Genomic DNA, 19,623 nt, shown 5'->3' with positions numbered 1-19,623 from the left:
GTCCTATTATAAACAGCTGCACACCAGTATCGAAAATATATATTGTTTGTTCTACGCACAATCCCCGGCGCCAGTTTCTCCGCTAGCCGGTACTTTTTGGGCGGCTCAACATAGTACGATGAATGAGCACCGAGGAGGTGCTGCGACTTTGCATGTTCTCGTAGCTGTCCCGTAGTGAAATGACTGTTGTCGAGGTTACTGCCGGCATGACACGCATCGTTGGCACAGTCGGGTGCCTCGACCTGAAGTGTTTACAAACATCAGGGAAAGAGCAGCGCATAGCGCGCTTGACTTGTTTTCCGCAGTGAGATTGCACACAATAAGGACAAAATTTGCGAGAGACTTAAGCTCCACTTTCAGGGTATGCCGAAATAGCCTTAATGGGTTCCTTCAGCGGCCTGGAGTCCTCTTTAAATCTCTCTTCGCAGACACATCTTTTCTTTTTTTTTAAATTTCTGTAAAATTTTTATTTTATTCTTCCCACCACGATCCTCAGTGGTCGAAGGGTAGCGCGCTCGGGTCACGACCCAAGGGGCAGCGGTTCGAGTCTCGGCTTGACCATTTTTCTCTTCAGCGTGATTGCTTTTCGTTCAGATGGATACGTAATGGTAGTGTAATGGCGTCACAGCCCTGTAAACCAAAGAGGAATTGGGTAGTGGCGTCATCACTGTTGTATTGTGGATAGTTGTGGGTTGGTTGAATTACCGGCGCAAGGTCGTGAAGTCGTGTTTCTTGCTGTGACAATGTGACAATGTACGCCTTTGTCAAAAGTTTAGAGCAAAATGGGGTTGCTTCTAAGCACTATTGTAGCGCTCCTGCAGCACTTGTGGATGTCCTACGCATCGGAGGGAGCAGGACCAAAAATCTTCTTACCTTCAGGAGATCTGGGACGCTGAGGTCGCATTACGAGCAAAGCAATGCAGCCCAGAAGCAAACCCCCTGGGCTCTAAACTTTTGACAAAGGGTGTACATTGCGGTATCTCCGCCGTTTACCGCAAAGCGCAAGCCGTCGTCTGCTTCCACGGCGGCTGCAGCTGCACCATTTCGGCACCGACCACTGAGGAGGTGCACAGTTTTTCCTGAACTTTCCTGAACTAGACCTGCACAACGCCTGCACTTTTTTGAAACGAATGGCGTCGTGCAGACGGCGCTATCTTGCACCGCTGAAACGAATGTCGAAGTGCAGCACCGCGAGAACCAGTTCACGTAGCGCAGGCGAATCGAACGGACCTGATATAAGCACTAGCGCGTGCTATAAGCGCCGGCCCAGTTAACGTTATTGTCAAACTAAATGTCATTATTAACGCATCCTTTTTATCCCTTTTATAATGCAAATTTTCTTCATGCAACACAACCTCGCTGCGGAAGTATGCTTGGCAATTGTTTTAGCGCCCGAATTGCCGCTGAGCTGCCCGAAGTCCCCACAGAAATGCCCGCATGGCGGCTGTGGATTCCGGTAACTGCGCAGCTGCGTCGGTGTCTGCTACGGCTCCCTGTATCCTTTCCATTGCGTCGCTCCGCTGCCCGCCGCGCCGCGCACGCACTCCTTACCCTTCCCCTCCTGTGCCTCCTTTCCTGCGGCGACGCGCTCTTCCAACACCCTGTAGAGAATTTTGGCCAGCCAAACCCCCTATAGACGAGTCAACACTCCCTAGAGGGCCGAGCCAACACCCTCTAGAAGGTGTTGGTTCTGCCCTCCGCGGGCGCGTGAGGGTGACGACGCTCGACGCGAATGCAGGAGCTAACGCTGTAAAAAGACGAGACCACACGCGAGTGCTCGCTCGTGTTTGTCGCAGCGTTCGTCTACTCCCACTTCTTAGTGCTGGTTCTTTGCCCTTGTTGTTTCTGTTGTTGTTGTGCCACACTTCTCTGAATGATACTTCTACTTTCCGTTTGCCTTTTAACCGACTCGTAAACACCGTCCACGAAGGGCTATGAAATCCCTTGTTCATATGGCTTCCCTGTTGCACGAATTTTCTACACGTAAGAAACAACTCGCTTGCTGTGAGAGAGCATGTGGGCGAACGCAACGTTACGGAATGGGTTAAGCCAGCAAGCTGTTTTAACAGAGTACAGTTACTACGGCAGCATTTAGATGCAAAGACTATTCAGCCGCTATCATTAATCACAGACAAAATTCGCTCACGGCACCGGTGTCAAAGCCGCAGTGTCGAAGCTAAACAAAGAAGAAAAGAGAAGAAACTCCTTGTTATGTACCGCCGCCCCCATCATCCCGCTAAGTGCTTCTCGGCTAAGTGTTTTAAGGCCGTTTCAAGTCGAGTAGGAAAGGCAGCGAAGCGTGCTAATGGCTCCAGGTCCATGAAGCACGCCCGTACTTCGCGGAGGCTGGCCCCCCGTTGGGAAAAACTGTCGCACTGTTTCCGAGAAATGCCCACATTGTGAGTGCTTCGGGAAGCAAACCTCTCGGGGGAGTGATGGTTTCCCGGGGACCGCATGCTGTGAGCAGAGCAAACACGGCGCGAGTGCCTCCGGTCGGGTAACGAGAAAAGTTACCGTACAGCGGACACCATTGATCTCCGGCAGACAGTAGACGCCGCCCACCTGTGAGGATGCTTAGGTTTGTAGCCAACTCGATGAAAGCCGGTGAGGGCACCAAGCTTACAGCTGCGCCTCAACTAACGAAGATCGGTACAACGAGGCGGGAAGAGAGCACAAAGATAGCTAGCCGCTTTAAAGAATATTTGTTTATTCCTCTTTTCCTTTTTCCAACCTAAATAAACTGTTTTTTTTTTGTTGTTTTTTTGCAATTGAGGTTTGCTGCCCCGACCGGCACGTGACGCACAGCCGGACGACACGCGAAGATGTCGAACGGCTGTAGTTCCTGCTCTATGTATCCTCGCGTGGAATCTTCCGTGTTCAGCTTCACATCTTACCTCACCCCAAAAGACACCTTTACTAAGGCCATAAAACTATAGATTTTATCGACTTTCAGCAATCTCAATGTGCACATAACAGGGCTTGTACACCTTAATTATATGTAACTCCAAGTTTTGTATCGTGATCGTACCAGGTTCATCGTCATTATAAATCATGACTCCCGATTTTTCAGCGCTAAATCTCAGTCCTAGAAACTCCGCCCTTGCTCCGCAAATCTCGAAACGGCAACGGGTGCTGCCTAGAGAGCGCCATCTGTAGTCGGATACAACTCAAGAACGAAGCGGCAGATGCCCCTCAAAGGGGGCCCTCCAGCCACAGGCGTCGACCCGTTCTCATAATATATGGTTAATCACCTTGCACTTCCAAGCGTGAAATCGCAGGGGGTGGCAGGTGAAATGGCAGTAACGACAGCTTAATCGGATTAACTACAGCGTCGGGAAAATCGGCTGACGCCTTTTGCTGGAGGGCCTCCTTTGAGGGGCATCTGCTCCAGTACAGCAATTCAAGCTTTCTTTTTTGTTGTTTGTTTTTTCTTGTGTATTATTTATTAGTGCTTAAAGTGTTCGAGGTGTTAGTAATCGGAGCATAGCTCTCCACCACCCTGTGGCGGTCTTTAATTAAAGGGCCCTAACTCAGATAATAGAGTGAAATAAACAAAAATAATAATCTACAAGATGCCTACCTAGCGGTCCTGCATCGAAGATTCTTCTAATTGCCATTGTAGTTTCACATAACCGGCACAAGGCCCAAAAACGGCCGAAAGAAGCTCTGTTCTAAAGCGCTGCCAGTGACGGCAGCGAAGACCTGACCGCAAAAAACTACAGAGAATACCACAGCCGGCATTCGAACCTCTCGCTGGTATGGGAAGCTCTCACCACTGCATTTTGTTCATTTATTTTATTGTTGCAAAAAATAGTTCCCCCCTCCCCTCCCCCTCGCTTCTCGGCGCCAGCCCTGTCTGCCACCCCTGCGCGCTACTGCGAAGCAGACTTTTCACGGACGGCTCCCTTCGCAGCCTCACATCCCACTGTGCTCGTCAGGCAACCCTCAGAAAGAAGAAAAAACAAAGTAAATAAAAAAACGACGAGAGGCCCTGACTCTACGTAAACATGACGTCGACGCCACGTCACATATGTGTCATATGTTTGCTCGTTTACGACCTGCAAAAATGTCCAACCCCGTGCTCGGTTCTGGCGTAAGATTTCACCGTGCACGTAGACAAAAATAGTTTCGTGACAAAAATTAAGTTACAAAGCGCACGCGATCGGAAGTACGAAATGTCTCGAACAGGTACGAGTAACTAAACTTTCCTTCGTGATGTGCAAAGTATTTGTACACACCAGCTCAGAACCAGTACCGCAATGCAAGCCCAATAGGTTGGCGTCTAGGTTGAACAGAAAAGTATGCTTGGCTTCCATAGTATAAGCATAAGTGTACACAGCATACGGCCGCCGCTACAGTTTCCATGCTTGCCAGGCTACATTTTTCCATTCGGTCGTAGTTACTGTAGTTAATTTATCTACCGTACGACAGTGCTAAAATTATATTATGTTTTGATGTCTGTGAAATTCAGAAGCAAGGTTGTGCTTTCAGTATGCTGCCTTGAGAAAGCCAGCCTTCCCAGCTGTGGTTTCGTGCTGTACCCGGCGCTCGCTCGTGGGGAGTAGTAAGCGAGCACAGCCCAACTAATGGCCCAGTGCAGCAATGCATGCTTGCTTCTTCGTTTTGTTTCTCGGTTTTTAATGCGATGACACCTAGATTTCCGTCATTCAAAAAATTTCCGACATCTGTGCAATGCAATTTCCTTGGTTAGCCGAGAGCAACGTTTCTAGATAAAGACAGTTGGAAAACTTGCTCCGGGTATGCGGCCCGCTTTCATCTTAAAAAGATGCGAGCGCCATCTCTCGGGTGTTGGGAGTACCGCGTTTGTTTTCTCATGGCCTCCGTGACCAGCTCAGAGCATCGGTACTTTAACATCGCGCTTGACCTCAGAGGCCACGATTTCCCTTCACCGCCGCGGCGCCCATTGGCTGCGCTTGGTTACAGTTTGCTTACGAATTGAGAAGTCCGCGTGCGCTCTACGTCTGGGGTACGTGAGGGCAGGATGCTCGAGACTGAGCTTTTGGCTGTAAATATCAGAAAAAAAGTGGAAGCCCTTCTTTCCGCCGTTTAGAGAAACATGACGTACCGCTTGCCTCCTCGTAGTTTATGTTGATAATATTATCTAAAAACGTTGAGCTGGGAGTAGCAGACGACGCGCTCATCCTAAAGCAACCGCAGCGCCACCGCCTAGACGGCGATCGCGTGGGGCCGCTCTGCTCGCCGGCGAGTGCTTCCACTGGATTATCATATGGAAATGTATTCTAATCCGAACCACTAATCCACCTTAATCCATTACCTCGGGTGGGACTACTTCCATAAATTTTGGGGGTCCTTTGAAATTTGGGGGGGGTTGGCCAACTTCCAAATGCTATCGCATTTTCTTCTTTAAAAAGGGGGTTAACAAGGCCCCCAAGTTTGTAATATGTCTAGTGAAATGCATTTCCTCATCGCGGAACACGCATTCGCAAATCAGGTACTCAGTGTTACGGCGCAAGGGCAGCTATGCCAAAGAGTGCCATGGCACAAAGTGGGGCCAAAGACCCATTTCAAAAGCATTTCTCCCCAGATAAGCCCATCACCAGGCCAGGGGAAGCTTGTACCCATTCCATCACCAGTGGGTACCCGGCGCACTGGGAATCAAACCCCGCATCTCCCACACGAGATGCGGTTGCTCAAAGTTCAGTGAATTACGGAAGGCTCAACTTTATTTTTGTTAGCCTATTAACTCTATGTTCGTAGATATTAACGGGAAAATCGAAAGTATTCAAGCGAAAATCAACTAACACCTGCCCGACATGGACCAAACTGTGCTCCTAAAAGTACTGAGAAGACTGGCCATTAATTCAGATACTAAAATTAATCATTGAATGGGCTTGCTCCTAATACATTTCGCGCCGCAACCAGGCGGCGTTACATGGTGAACGCCTCTTTTGAGCGCGCAGAACCGGGAGGATATACAGGGGCGTGTTGGTCGTCGTCGTTAAAACAAAATTGCAACTTCGCACAATTGTGTTCACAACTTCATTGACTGTAGCAGACCGCCGCGGAACCAAAGAGAAACCTAGCGCTGCGTGAACCGAAACAGTACGCAAGGGTATTTCGCAATTCATCGCACAGATGGCGACACCACGCTGGAGTGAGCAGCAGGCGCCGTGTTTCGCTGACGCTACTTGAGCGGCTAGGTTGCCGTCTGCTTCAGCTGCTGCTACGAACGGTGCCGTTTACGCTCCCCATCTCAGCCAGTATGATGGCATACGATGTCACAAATTGCTGCTAGAACCGGGGAAGGTGGAGAAGTTAAAAGGAGGAGTATGTAGTGAACCATTTCAATAGCAAGATTCGTCCTTTAAACTTATTCGAGCAGTTCACCTAAGAAAACGATCACTGCGTGAGCTGAAAGCAGACCGCAAGGGTACTTCGCCAATAATCGTACAGATGGCGGCACCCCGCAAGCCTCCGCAGCGGGCGCTGTGCTTGGCCGTCGCGCGTACTACGTGAGCGTCTAGGTTGTCGTCTGCTTCAACTCCCGCCGCAGAGACTGCCAGTAGGATGACAGGCGGTGCAAAGTAGTGCTAATGCCCGGGAAAGTGGAGGAGTTAAAGGAAGGAATGTGTGGCTAGGTAGCGACCCATAACTAAGCACCATTATTCTAGAGGGGCACACGTCAAACTCGCTCTCTCCCACCTTCCCAGCTTATCTGCAACGAAATTCTTGGACTCAAAAATATTAAGGTCGGATTTTTTGCGTCTATCGACGTACAAAATCCGACCTAGTTATTTTTTTTAAACTCCTCCACGTGATAACGGGCTGTTCGGAACTTCTCAGCAACATTAAATTTTGTATCCCACAAAAACTCTACAAGAATATCTAGGCATTTCCATGTGCCTCATGGTGACGCCAAAAGCTCAATCGCGCGCATTCTCAAAGCGCACAATGCACATTCGGAACATGTCGATATATTTAACTTCTAACTACCTGCCTTTTGAGAAAAGTTGGGCCCAATGTGCAAGCTACAATAGCATTCCTCGAGATTCCGTACTAGAAACCCAGTGTCCTCATGTTCGATGACTGCAAAATATACTCATGGTAGCTATTCCGGGGAAACTGTTTTTAGTAGTCTTGTATTACAGTAACTCTCCATATCTTGTATCATAGCTCTGTTTAAATCTGCTATGTATACTCTTCGCGAATGATGCGTTGCAGTTCTGATCCTATTTCTTTCTAGTGTTATACAGTAGTGAACAAAAAGATATGATATTTAAATTTTTTGCATAAATTCAAAGATGTCACGGATATAAAAGACCTATTTGCTACTTCTGAATATATTATGATCCAATAATGCCCTCTTCTTCCCACTGGAGTGTTTGGGGCCGTAACTAAATTTGTCTCCAGTTCGTTTTTCGTTCTTCTCCTTTCACGGGCGCTTCGCACTGCGTTTATTTTCCGTCTGTTCTAAATTGTTATTAACTTGCTGTCACTTTCAGGTGTCATATTCTGCGGTTACACGTATTACTGCATATTTTTATAAGCAATGGGCGAAGTGTGAGGTAAATATATCTCCAACAGGACTCCGCATATAGCAGTTAACGGCGGCAGCAACTATGTGATAAAACAACAGCTGATTTTACTGGATTTCAGAGTAGCGCAGTGCACGCCTTCACAACTTTTGAAGAGCTGTAGGTTCAGAGGAAGTTTGGTTTCTCGATCGATCTTCGCAGGAGACACGCCACAACGACCAATCAAGTTGCTAAGAAGGACATTGTTCGCGCGAGCCTGAAAAATTCCTGACTGGCCGTTATCGACATTTCAGGAGATTTGACCCTATTATCAGGATCTACAGTAACTCCATGTACTGTGAGACGTCATCTGCAATGTGCTGAACTAAACGACAGCATCCCAGCCCAAACCTCGCACATCTGTGAAAAGAATTGGATTTGCAGGTTTATTTAGGTTAAGGAACACCCGGTGTGCATGGATAGGTCACGAATCGAAAATAGTGGTTTAATTACAGATGAATCGAAGTTGTTGTCGTGCGGGAATGATGTGATTCAGTTGTATACGTCACCCCAAATGCAACTTATATGGACCTGTTGTCAGCTTACGACGTTAAACCACAGAGGTAGGAACGTACCGGCACAGGGCTGATTCTCCGCTCGCGAAGATGTCTCCTTAAGTTTAAGGTACCATGAACGAATAGGTTGATAAGGGCATTCCTTAAAACAGTTAATTACATACGCCCGCAAGACTCTGTAATTTCAATATGTGTTTCAAAAAAATTACGAGCTCAAGCACTATTCTACGATTGTGAAAGTTTGGAAGAAAAAGAATAGGGTGGACCTTATGCAGTGGTCAAGCCATCCACCGAAAATATTTCAGTTGAATATATTTGAATAAGCGTTGTGAGTCATCTGAGCGAAAAAAAAGCCAGCAGCGCCTAGCATAATGTCAAGAAGCTGCTGCAAAAGTGGGGACCGTGGGCTAGACGTTCACTGACAACTTCCTGGACTCCCTGCTTCGGTGGAAAAAGGCTTGCGTGTGAAGTATTGATGTATTAGGTTATTGGGAAAATGCATTCTTCAAATTGTTGCCTGATTCTGTCGTTAAAAAAACGTATAATCGCCGAAATGCATGAGCTATCACGAGCCCTAAAAAGTGCTGTTAAAACTGCTAAGTATAAATACGTAAACGTCACTTTAAACAACTTTATACGATCAGCTCCTAGTAAGTTCTGGCGCTACCTAAACCCACGCAAGCCCAGACAGTGTGACACACCTGAAATAGAATCGTTACAGAAATCGAACAGGTTCTCTGATTACTTTAAATACGTTTTTACGATGGATAATAGCATAAGGCCTCAATTTCCAAGCCGACAAAATGGCAATAGCCAGTTAGGCGAATTGTTTATAACTGAACCAGGCATACTGTCTTTCCTGTTAAACATTGATGGAAAGAAATCTAGTGGCCCCGACAATATCCCCAACCAGTTCCTGAAAAGGTACGCTGAGTGGATGTCCAAATATCTTCTCCTTCTCTACAATAAATCCTTGGATACTGGCGATGTACCCAGTGAATGGAAAGTTGCAAAAGTAATTCCAATTCATAAAAATGGAGACGTTAATAACCCTGCAAACTACCGCCCAATTTCCCTTACCTGTACACTATGCAAAATCCTAGAGCACATTATACTTAAACACATTGTAACCTATTGTGAACAGAATGAATTACTGAACAACAACCAGCATGGCTTCAGAAAGGGTCTGTCCACAACAACGCAGCTATTGGAAACCATACATGACTTGGCATCGACAATTGACGTGCGCGGACAAATCGATATGCTTTTCCTTGATTTTTCAAAGGCTTTTGATCGCGTGTCCCATCCCAAACTCATCTACAAAATCTAAAACGTTCTCGGTACTAATACGACTACTGACTGGATAACAGCATATCTTTCTGACCGCAAACAGTTTGTTCAGTTTGAAGGATGTTCATCCGAGTGCGTAAAAGTTACTTCAGGAGTCCCGCAAGGCACGGTATTAGCGCCGATTCTATTCCTAATATATATAAATGACATAACAAATGGTATTAACGCTACTAGCAATGCAGAAAGTTGGGCGAGTTGGTGATACACGTTGAACTTAGCAAAGCGCAATAAAAAGACAGGGACAAGAAGAAGAAGCACGCAGGACAAACGCTTGACATCAACTAGTTCTTTACTGGGGAAAAAATACATATATACAGATGCATAGAGGGCGGAAACAAATTATAAACCAAGCAGTGAATAGGCTTATCACAAGTGAGTTTAGCGTGAACAGGTATCAAGGTAAGCAATTTCCTTGCGTGGTAAGGTGATAGCACTCCTTCCCTGACCTTATCACGCAAGGAAATTGCCTACCTTGATACCTGTTCACGCTAAACACACTTGTGATAAAGCCGATTCATTGCTTGGTTTATAATTTGTTTCCGCCCTCTATGTATCTGTATATATGTGTTTTTTTCCCGAGTTAAAAACTAGTTGATGTCAAGCGTTCCTGCGTGCTTCTTCTTCTTGTCCCTGTCTTTTTATTGCGCTTTGCTAAGTTTACCGCTACTGTTCGCATGTTTGCGGATGATTGCATAATATATAAAAAATTAACAGTAAAGAAGACCAGATCACATTAAACGCCGATCTCGAAGTAATATCCAAGTGGTGCCAGGAGTGGCAGATGACGCTAAATCTAGAAAAAACAGTTGTGATGACCGTGTCAAGGAAAAAAAGGATATTCACTTTCCCGTATAAAATTGGAGATAACATAGTAAAATTTGTCGATAAATACAAGTACCTTGGCATAATCATCTCTTCAGACTTAAAATGGGACAAGCATATAGCATACGTAACATCCAAAGCATTTGGCCAGACTTGGCCAGACTTTCTTCACACGTAAAAGCATTAACAAACAAGTGCGACGACGCTGAAAACCGCTTGCGCCGCTCGAATTTATTGTTTCTCGGTCTTCAGGATGAGCCCAGCGAAAGTTGGGCACAGTCTGAAGCACATATTATTTCCTTCTGCTCCGAACACCTAGACATTACTATAGATAGCCAAGACATCGAACGCGCGCATCGACTGGGCCGTTTCCAAACAGACAAAAACCGCCCAATAATTGTTAAACTGGCACATTTTAAAGATAAATCAAGAATTCTTGTTGCAGGGCATAAACTTAAAGATACCTCATTCTCAGTTCGTGAGGACTATTCCGCGAAAGTTCGACAAGCGAGGAAAAAACTTTTTTCTTACGGCCAACAAAGCAACGCCTCATTTAAGATCCGCTTCGACAAGTTACTTATCGGCAAAAGACAGTTCACTTTCAACGCTGAAACGGATTCCATTGTAGAACTTAAACCATAGCGATTAGCCAAGGCACCATGTGTCCCGTTCTTACCGCAGGTTCAACCATCCAAACGCTTGCGTCCTACCGCAACTTATCAGAAAGCTTCTGTCCTGATGACCAACATACGCAGTTACCTGCCAAAAAAAGAAATAGTTGAAACCGTCCTTGAAGATCATAACACTGACATTGCAGTATTTACCGAATCTTGGCTAACACCTGATATTCAAGACGCAGAACTGTTGCAAGACAACCGGTCCTTTCATTTCTACAGGCGAGATAGAATAGGTCGCAGGGGAGGGGGCATTCTTGCTCTTGTCAAATCTAACATTCCATCCGCTCTAATCGAGATTAATTGCCGGAGCGAAATAATATGTCTCAAAATCTGTCTTCCGTCTCGTACCAACCTAGTAATTGCATGCTATCGAGCACCTGACACAGATCAATCTTTCATTACGGACCTTCACTGTGAGCTTCAAGACCTGCATTCTCGACTTCCCCACGCCAATTTTATACTCTGTGGCGATTTCAACTACCCGGATATCGACTGGGAAGCTTTGACAGCATCGTCTCGCCAATCTAAAGACTTCCTTGAACTCGTCCTTACATTCAACCTCTTCCAAGCAGTTCATGAGCCAACACGGGGCTCAAACATCCTTGACCTCATTCTTGTCTCCAGTCCAGAATTAATCCAATCACTTTCGCAATCTAGTGGACTCAGTGATCACAGTCTCTTGTTTTTCAACCTAACCATTGAACTTTCCGCCCACCAACCTTCCGTCAAATACATCCGCGATTATCGTAATGCCGACTTAGCCAGTGTGAACTCCGACCCCGAACAATTTTTCGCTGCTTTCCTCCTATCCATGTCTACGAGATCCGTTAATGAAAACTGGTGCCTTTTTAAGCACAAACTCTTGTCGCTCATTGACGCTTACGTACCACTCATATGCATCCGCGGCGACGCCACTAAGCCTTGGTTTTCGAATGCTTTGCGCAAATTATCGCGGAAGAAAAAACGCCTCTTCCGTAATGCCAAAAATTCTACATCATCTGTGAAATGGAACAAATACTTCGCCAGTCTTCGCGAATACACCCAGTTATTACGGTCGTCTAAAAGAAAATTCTACAATCATGATCTCCTAGACATAATGCGCTCTAACCCAAAGAAATTCTGGAATCTGATAACGCCCAACAAAAACAGCTCATACAACATTTCTTTGAAAAGACAAGATGGCACACACGTTCCGCTTTCAGAACGCTCTGATACTATGAATTCCTACTTCACCTCAGTCTTCACCCACGAACCACCGGACAACATGATTACTTTACCGCAACTTAATCTTGATTCAATGCCACCTGTTACCATCACATCTGAGGGAATTTCTAAGCTCATTGAAAATCTCAAGCCGTCTACTTCCCCAGGACCCGACAACATACCTGCCAAAATCCTCAAAGGAACCAAAGAACTGTCTAGCCAAATCCTACAGCTCATTTTCGACCAATCTCTAAAGACCGGCCAAATTCCGGACGATTGGAAAACAAGCAAAGTTGTGCCCGTTTTTAAGACCGGTGACCGCTCTGACCCCTCGAATTATCGTCCTATTTCATTAACATGCATCTCGTGTAAACTCTTTGAGCATATACTGTACTCCAATATTGCAGATCACCTCGATAAAAACTCTTTTTTCTTTCCCAAACAGCACGGTTTCAGGGCAGGCTTCTCATGTGAAACTCAACTCTTCGAATTCACAACTGATCTTCATCTAAGTCTAGATTCTTTATTTCAAACAGACGCCATTTACCTAGATTTCTCTAAAGCATTTGATCGCGTTCCTCACCAACGCCTCATCTGTAAACTCGCATGCCTGACACTCGACCCTCTAGTCTTTTCCTGGATTCGCTGCTTCTTGACTAATCGCTCGCAGTTCACCGTCATCGCTAATCACGCATCTGCAACTACCGTAGTTATCTCCGGTGTACCCCAGGGCTCCGTCCTTGCTCCACTTCTCTTCCTAATCTTCATCAACGACCTGCCATCTGGAATCTCGTCATCTGTTCGTCTTTTTGCGGATGATTGCGTCATTTATCGCCGAATATCTGATAACACTGACCAGGAATTATTACAGGACGACCTAAATAAAATACAGAAATGGTGCTCCGACTGGCTCATGCAGCTTAATATTTCGAAATGTAAATGCATGCACATATCACGCAAACGTTCCATTACTAATTTCCAGTACTCCCTGAACTCTGTGGCGCTGTCAGTAACGAATTATTACAGGTACCTTGGCGTCGAAATAACGAACAAATTAACATGGTCAGACCACATTATCAAACTTTGCGCAAGCACTTCCAGAGCACTTGGCTTTATCCGAAGATCACTATCAATGTCCCCCCCACCAATCAGACAACAAGCATACGAAACATTCATTCGCGCTAAAATGGAATATGCCTCAGCAATATGGAACCCTCACCAGGCCTACTTAATACAACTGCTCGAAGCTATCCAGAATCGGGCAGCGCGCTTCATAACGTCGCAGTATTCGTCTCGACACAGCGTTACCAACCTAAAATCGTCTCTCGGCCTTGAACCATTAGCATTCCGCAGAAAAGTATCAATTCTTTGTCTTTTCCACAAACTATACTTTAAATTCCCTGCACTACGCCAAACTTTGTTATCTGCTCCCTTACGCTCATCTCGCCGATTATTCAACTCCCTCAGCATTCAGCGGTTGCATGGTTCATCCAACGCTTTCAACAAATCTTTCCTTCCCATCGCCATAGAGGAATGGAACAATCTTCCTGAAACCGTTGTCATCGAAACTAATCCCACCAGATTTAGGCAGTGTTGAGAACGGGGCCACAAGCCCACCGCTGGAACCAGTGTTAGAGATGGGGCTTCTATCCCACCGCTGGAACCAGAGTTGAAGACGGAGGGGTCCTGGAGATGACTAACTCGTTTAGCCTCGCAGGTACCGGCTCCGAATGACGATGTCGGACTGCGTTATCGAGGAAACTGTACAGAAGGGTTTATTCTACTTATTTACAGATGAGAATCGAATCGAATGCAATGCAATTCCTCCGATCACACAACAACATCCCGTTAAATACGGTTCGCGTTCCCTAGATCCCTGACTGGGGAACTTGGTTCGAATAACGTTGTCCAATCGGATGGGCCATTGATGACGCTGGCGGTACCACCCACGGCACGGGGCGGTGCTGAAGCTCTCGCTCTCTCACCGCTTGGGGGATGAGAAGGGGAAGACAGTCATCAAACACAGATGCGTCACCTTGACCACTGCCGCAAGTTTTCTGTACGTTGCCTCCGTGGGAAAGCAGAATCCCGCAGCCTCCTCGCAGGTGGTTGAACCTTCTCGAACTCCCCCGCCGTGTGGCCGAAGCACGAGACCCATTCGACACAGCGTCTTTCAATTAGCAGCCTCGCTCAGCGTGACCTTGCGTAGCATCATCCAGTCCGGTGACCCGAAGGTCGACTCGGCCAACGTATACCGGTGTTTCCGCCGTGCTGCTGTGCATCTCTGCTTTCATCGTTGCCGCTGCTGTCGCAAGCTGTCGCCGCATCTTTGCCTAACGACGACACTCGTCTGACAGTAATTTATCCCAGGTCCGTGGGAGACAGCGTCCTTCGATCGGGTCGGAGGTTCGGTGATTTGGAGTGCAACAGCCCCGGCCGTCGTCGTCTATGCTTCTGCCGCCGGCGCCAGGCCTCGTCATATCCCTTGCCTTGCGATGAGACACACCCGGCTCTCAGGACCACGTTGTCCACTCTTAACAGCTCGTCCGCGGCCCGAAAAATCTCGAATGGCCAGCGTTCACGACCGCTGGGCAGGAAGAGATGAGGCCGGAGTCGGGTGGAAGGGCTGGTTTCCAGAAATGGCATCCAAGCTCGAACATTCCACAAAGAATGGCATCAGTGGACTGTTCCACGAGACAGGGCACTGACCCACAAGCAAGCGCTCGGAATTTGCCAAAGACCCACCAGGCTTCCCACAATGACAATAAATGTTTAATAAAACATTACTGAATTTTGGCGTAATTTTGGTGCCAAGAAAGCGCGAAATATCCCGATTGAAATCGCCAAAGACGGACTGCTTGGACCAAGGTTAAAAGCAAAAACCCACACACAGTAGGTGGTCCTACCAAGTACTCCTGTCTACAACAATCGGCTGAATCCATCAGCATTTCCGTGCGGTTTTCCGTTCCTGAAACGCATCGAGAAATTGTTTTTGGAGAGCAGGACTCCGTCTAAGCAAGCGACCATTTTTGGGGGGACAAAACTGTCATAAGCACGTGTGAGACGATGGTCAGTCTCAAATATGAACTTTGCGCCGTTCAAGTAGCTCTGGTAACCCGACAACATCTGTGCCGCCTAAACCAAACACGCGCTCTTTGTCTAAAGCGCTTAACGCTTCTCTACATGTCAGCCTGCGGCTGATGTACTGAACATGGTGCTCTTCGTGGCCGTCGCCAACTTGACTTAAAATAGCACCCAGTCCTCTATCTATCACTGGCGTCACACTGGACTTAAACTCTTTACCATAGGCAGCGGTCCGAAGCAAAGGTCGGGACACGCGCGCATCCTTTCGGCTCCTTCAAGAGTTTTCTCTTAGGTCATCTCAGTGTACGTCAGTGAGGCTCCCTTTTCGCAAGGTGTCAGTCAATCAAGGGATCTACGCTCCGTCTACGCGACGTTAAGCGTAGTTCTACTCGAGCTGCACTCCTGTGAGTGCCCTTATCTCTTGGTAGCATGGGAAATCGACGCCTGTGATTTCTAACTCAGTGACACCATAGCCTTTGTCTAAGGTAAGGAAAAAAAACAGTAACTTCCGATCAACTTGTTTTAACTCAAAAGTAGCCTTTCCCTGCCTGATTCCATAAACACACACAGAAAAAAAAAGAGGAATAAAAAAAAACAGCTACTTCAAATCGCCACGCGGGGGGGGAAAACTGACTCCCCGCCGCCGAGTTGAAAGGATTAGTCTTTCAGACGCGCCCGCCGGGGTCGCGCTTTGACTGATTGTACTGCGGTCAACTCGTGACAAAAGGCTGCAGAAAAAAAACGTCCCTGACTTCCGCTTTCGCATCCGCGCCCCCTCGACGTGCTCGGAAAGCCTTGGCAGTGCATGCAATGTCGATGACCGACTCTGGACGACAAGCAGTGACCAGCGCGAGAAACTGCTCCCTGTTCTCGCCACAAGCACGAAGCTCGGCCACCCTTTCGTCCTGCGCGATTCCTAGAATGGGGTGCCAAAAGTGAAGGACGAATCCCCCTCAAGTGCGCCCGCCGAACCCGCCTGCCTGCGTCGTCTCGGTTGTTCGACGCCTGCGTTTGCATGCGCTGAGTACCGTGCAACCTGGCGCCTCCTGTTTTGTCGGGCCGCCTTGCCCTTTCTCTTACGGGCCCTTTGTCAGGACGACGCGGTCTAGGTTTTCCTGCAGGCCGATGCCCCTTGATGCACTTCGCGCCTGTTTTGCTTGGAAAACGCGCACTTCCTTTTCCGTTGCTGCAGTCAACCCTCGAACGAGCTGCACATGTCGCCAGATCATTAACTGCAGTTGCAAGTCTATGAGGCGCAACGCGGGAAGGCTTCGCCTTTCCTTCCACCGCATTTCTTTCTTTCGCACCTGTGCGCGCAACCGAATTTAGGGCTTTGAATTTGATTCGTTTTCTCTTGGTTCTTGCCCTTTTTCTTTTTCTGCGCCTAGACTCTACCGCGTGCATCTCCTGATCATAACTAGCTATCTCTAGTTTTCCCGTCGCACTTTGGAAATTTTCCTCAGATTCCAAACTGGCCTTTCCGGCTTTGCAGCAGAGTGCCAGCTCCACGCAGCTGACAGACGGACCTGAAACTGCCCCTGAGATCCCTAGCTCATTCCTTTGGGGGTTGTCCTCTCCAGCTTGCCTGTCGCTCTGCGCGCCATTCTCTGCATTGCTGCGCTCAGCTACAACTGAGCCCGCCTGGCTGTCGCTCTGTGCGTCATGCTCTACATCGCAGTGCTGAGCCACTACTGAGCCCGCTTGCCTGTCGCTCTGTGCGTCTTTGTCTACATTGCAGTGCTCAGCCACAACTGAACCCGCCTGGCTGTCGCTCTGCGCGCCATTCTCTACTCTGCAGTGCTCAGCTACAACTGAGCCCGCCTGGCTGTCGCTCCGCGCGCCATTCTCTCTACTGCAGTGCTCAGCTACAACTGAGCCCGCCTGGCTGTCGCTCTGCGCGCCATTCTCTCTACTGCGGTTGTTACTCTCAAAGGGGGTTTCCGCTGTTTCTACCTCGAAACCTTTTTCGATAGGTAAACCTCCCTTTTCGCGGTTCTGCCGGTTTGACGCCTCTATCGATTCTACTGAAAGTGTCGCGCTCGCAACTGTCCCGACAAAGTTGTCCGTTGCCACCCCTACCTCACTTGGAGGAGAATCCTCGCACTCGTGTAGTTTAGACGCTATCTCGGAATGCTCTCTCTTAGCATTACGTCCAACTTCTCCGGACACGGTCTCGGATTCTGCGGCTTTCCTTGGACTACCGTACCGATTGCACACGTTCTCTGCCACTTCCCTCGTGGTGTCGCGATTTACCAACTCGGCTACGGTCACAGACTTTGCGGGTCTTGTCTGCGGACCTATTTCATAAGCATCGCTTGCTCTTTCAGGAGTTCCGGCTCTCACAATACCGCCTTTTCTTCGCAGTTCGTTTTCAAGCTGTCTAAGCTTTAGATCCCTTTCAGCGTTTTCAGCTTCCCATTTTTTCCTTTCTTTCTCTTTTTCCCACTCCCGATCAGCTTCCTCCTTACGTGCTTTTTGTTTCTCCCGATCGGCTTTCTCTTTAGCCTCCTGGTCGGCTTTCTCTCTAGCCTCCTGGTCGGATTTTACTTTGCGGGCTTTTTCCCCTTGTACCAAATTCCACGTATCTACCAGCAACTGATCGTTATGCTTGACTTGTTTAAGAATGAATTCGCCCAATTCAATTTTGGTTAGTTTGCTAGGCACTTCAACCGACAGTTCCTCGCATATCAACAGCAAGTCCGACTTATACAATTCCATCAGTTCCATGACAACGCCTTCTCCGCTCTGGCTCTGCTAACTCCACAATGCCTTGAGAATAACCCCTCTCAAACGACAAAGCCCTGATTCCCAGTCAAGATTATTCTCTGAATCTTACAGCCTGGTGAATCCCTTAGCAAAAGCCAAAACGCTCACCCGTGGAGAAAGTACGATGTCGCACGGTCCATCCCAGCTGCTGCCAACCAGTGTTGGGAACGGGGCCACACATCCCTCACCGCCGGAACCAGAGTTGAAGACGGAGGGGTCCTGGAGATGACTAACTCGTTTAGCCTCGCAGGTACCGGCTCCGAATGACGATGTCGGACTGCGTTATCTAGGAAACTGTACAGGAGGGTTTATTCTACTTATTTACAGATGAGAATCGAATCGAATGCAATGCAATTCCTCCGATCACACAACAACATCCCGTTAAATACGGTTCGCGTTCCCTAGATCCCTGACTGGGGAACTTGGTTCGAATAACGTTGTCCAATCGGATGGGCCATTGATGACGCTGGCGGTACCACCCACGGCACGGGGCGGTGCTGAAGCTCTCGCTCTCTCACCGCTTGGGGGATGAGAAGGGGAAGACAGTCATCAAACACAGATGCGTCACCTTGACCACTGCCGCAAGTTTTCTGTACGTTGCCTCCGTGGGAAAGCAGAATCCCGCAGCCTCCTCGCAGGTGGTTGAACCTTCTCGAACTCCCCCGCCGTGTGGCCGAAGCACGAGACCCATTCGACACAGCGTCTTTCAATTAGCAGCCTCGCTCAGCGCGACCTTGCGTAGCATCATCCAGTCCGGTGACCCGAAGGTCGACTCGGCCAACGTATACCGGTGTTTCCGCCGTGCTGCTGTGCATCTCTGCTTTCATCGTTGCCGCTGCTGTCGCAAGCTGTCGCCGCATCTTTGCCTAACGACGACACTCGTCTGACAGTAATTTATCCCAGGTCCGTGGGAGACAGCGTCCTTCGATCGGGTCGGAGGTTCGGTGATTTGGAGTGCAACAGCCCCGGCCGTCGTCGTCTATGCTTCTGCCGCCGGCGCCAGGCCTCGTCATATCCCTTGCCTTGCGATGAGACACACCCGGCTCTCAGGACCACGTTGTCCACTCTTAACAGCAGCTAATAACAGACCACTTGATCCAACTATAGCTACTTCCCTCGCGATGCTCTGAGTGCAATTTGAACTGCTTGTGTTATTGCGACACCCCCCCCCCCCCAAGTGTTTTCCCACTTATTTCATTTCCGTACTTTTTAATGTGTAATTTATATACTACTCCTTTGCCATATATATTCTGTTCTATTTGAATCACCTGACGCTAATTTCACGTCAAATTTGTTGTTCTTGTTATTTTTTGTTCTTTTGTTATGCTTTTCTATGCTTACATGCTTTTGTATGACTGTTTCACATCACTGTCTTCCCCCCCCCCCTTATGTAATGTCCCAGACGGGATCTTTAAGGGTTCAATAAATGATGATGATGATGATGATGATGATTTTCCGCTCTTTGCTCATTAATGCGCTCCATCAATTTCGCCTCACCCGATACAAAATTGCTTGCCTATACATCCCTCCTGCGACCAATTTTAGAATACAGTAAAATATGCTGGTTCCCACACACAAATAATTTAATTACCAAATTAGAAAACATACAACGCAAGGCAATTAGGTTCATCTATAACAAGTATCGCCACC

Source organism: Amblyomma mixtum, chromosome 3, assembly GCF_055824585.1.
Source record: "Amblyomma mixtum isolate Tamu chromosome 3, ASM5582458v1, whole genome shotgun sequence".
Lineage (NCBI taxonomy): Eukaryota > Metazoa > Arthropoda > Arachnida > Ixodida > Ixodidae > Amblyomma > Amblyomma mixtum.
Note: the sequence above shows the minus strand (reverse complement) of the source record.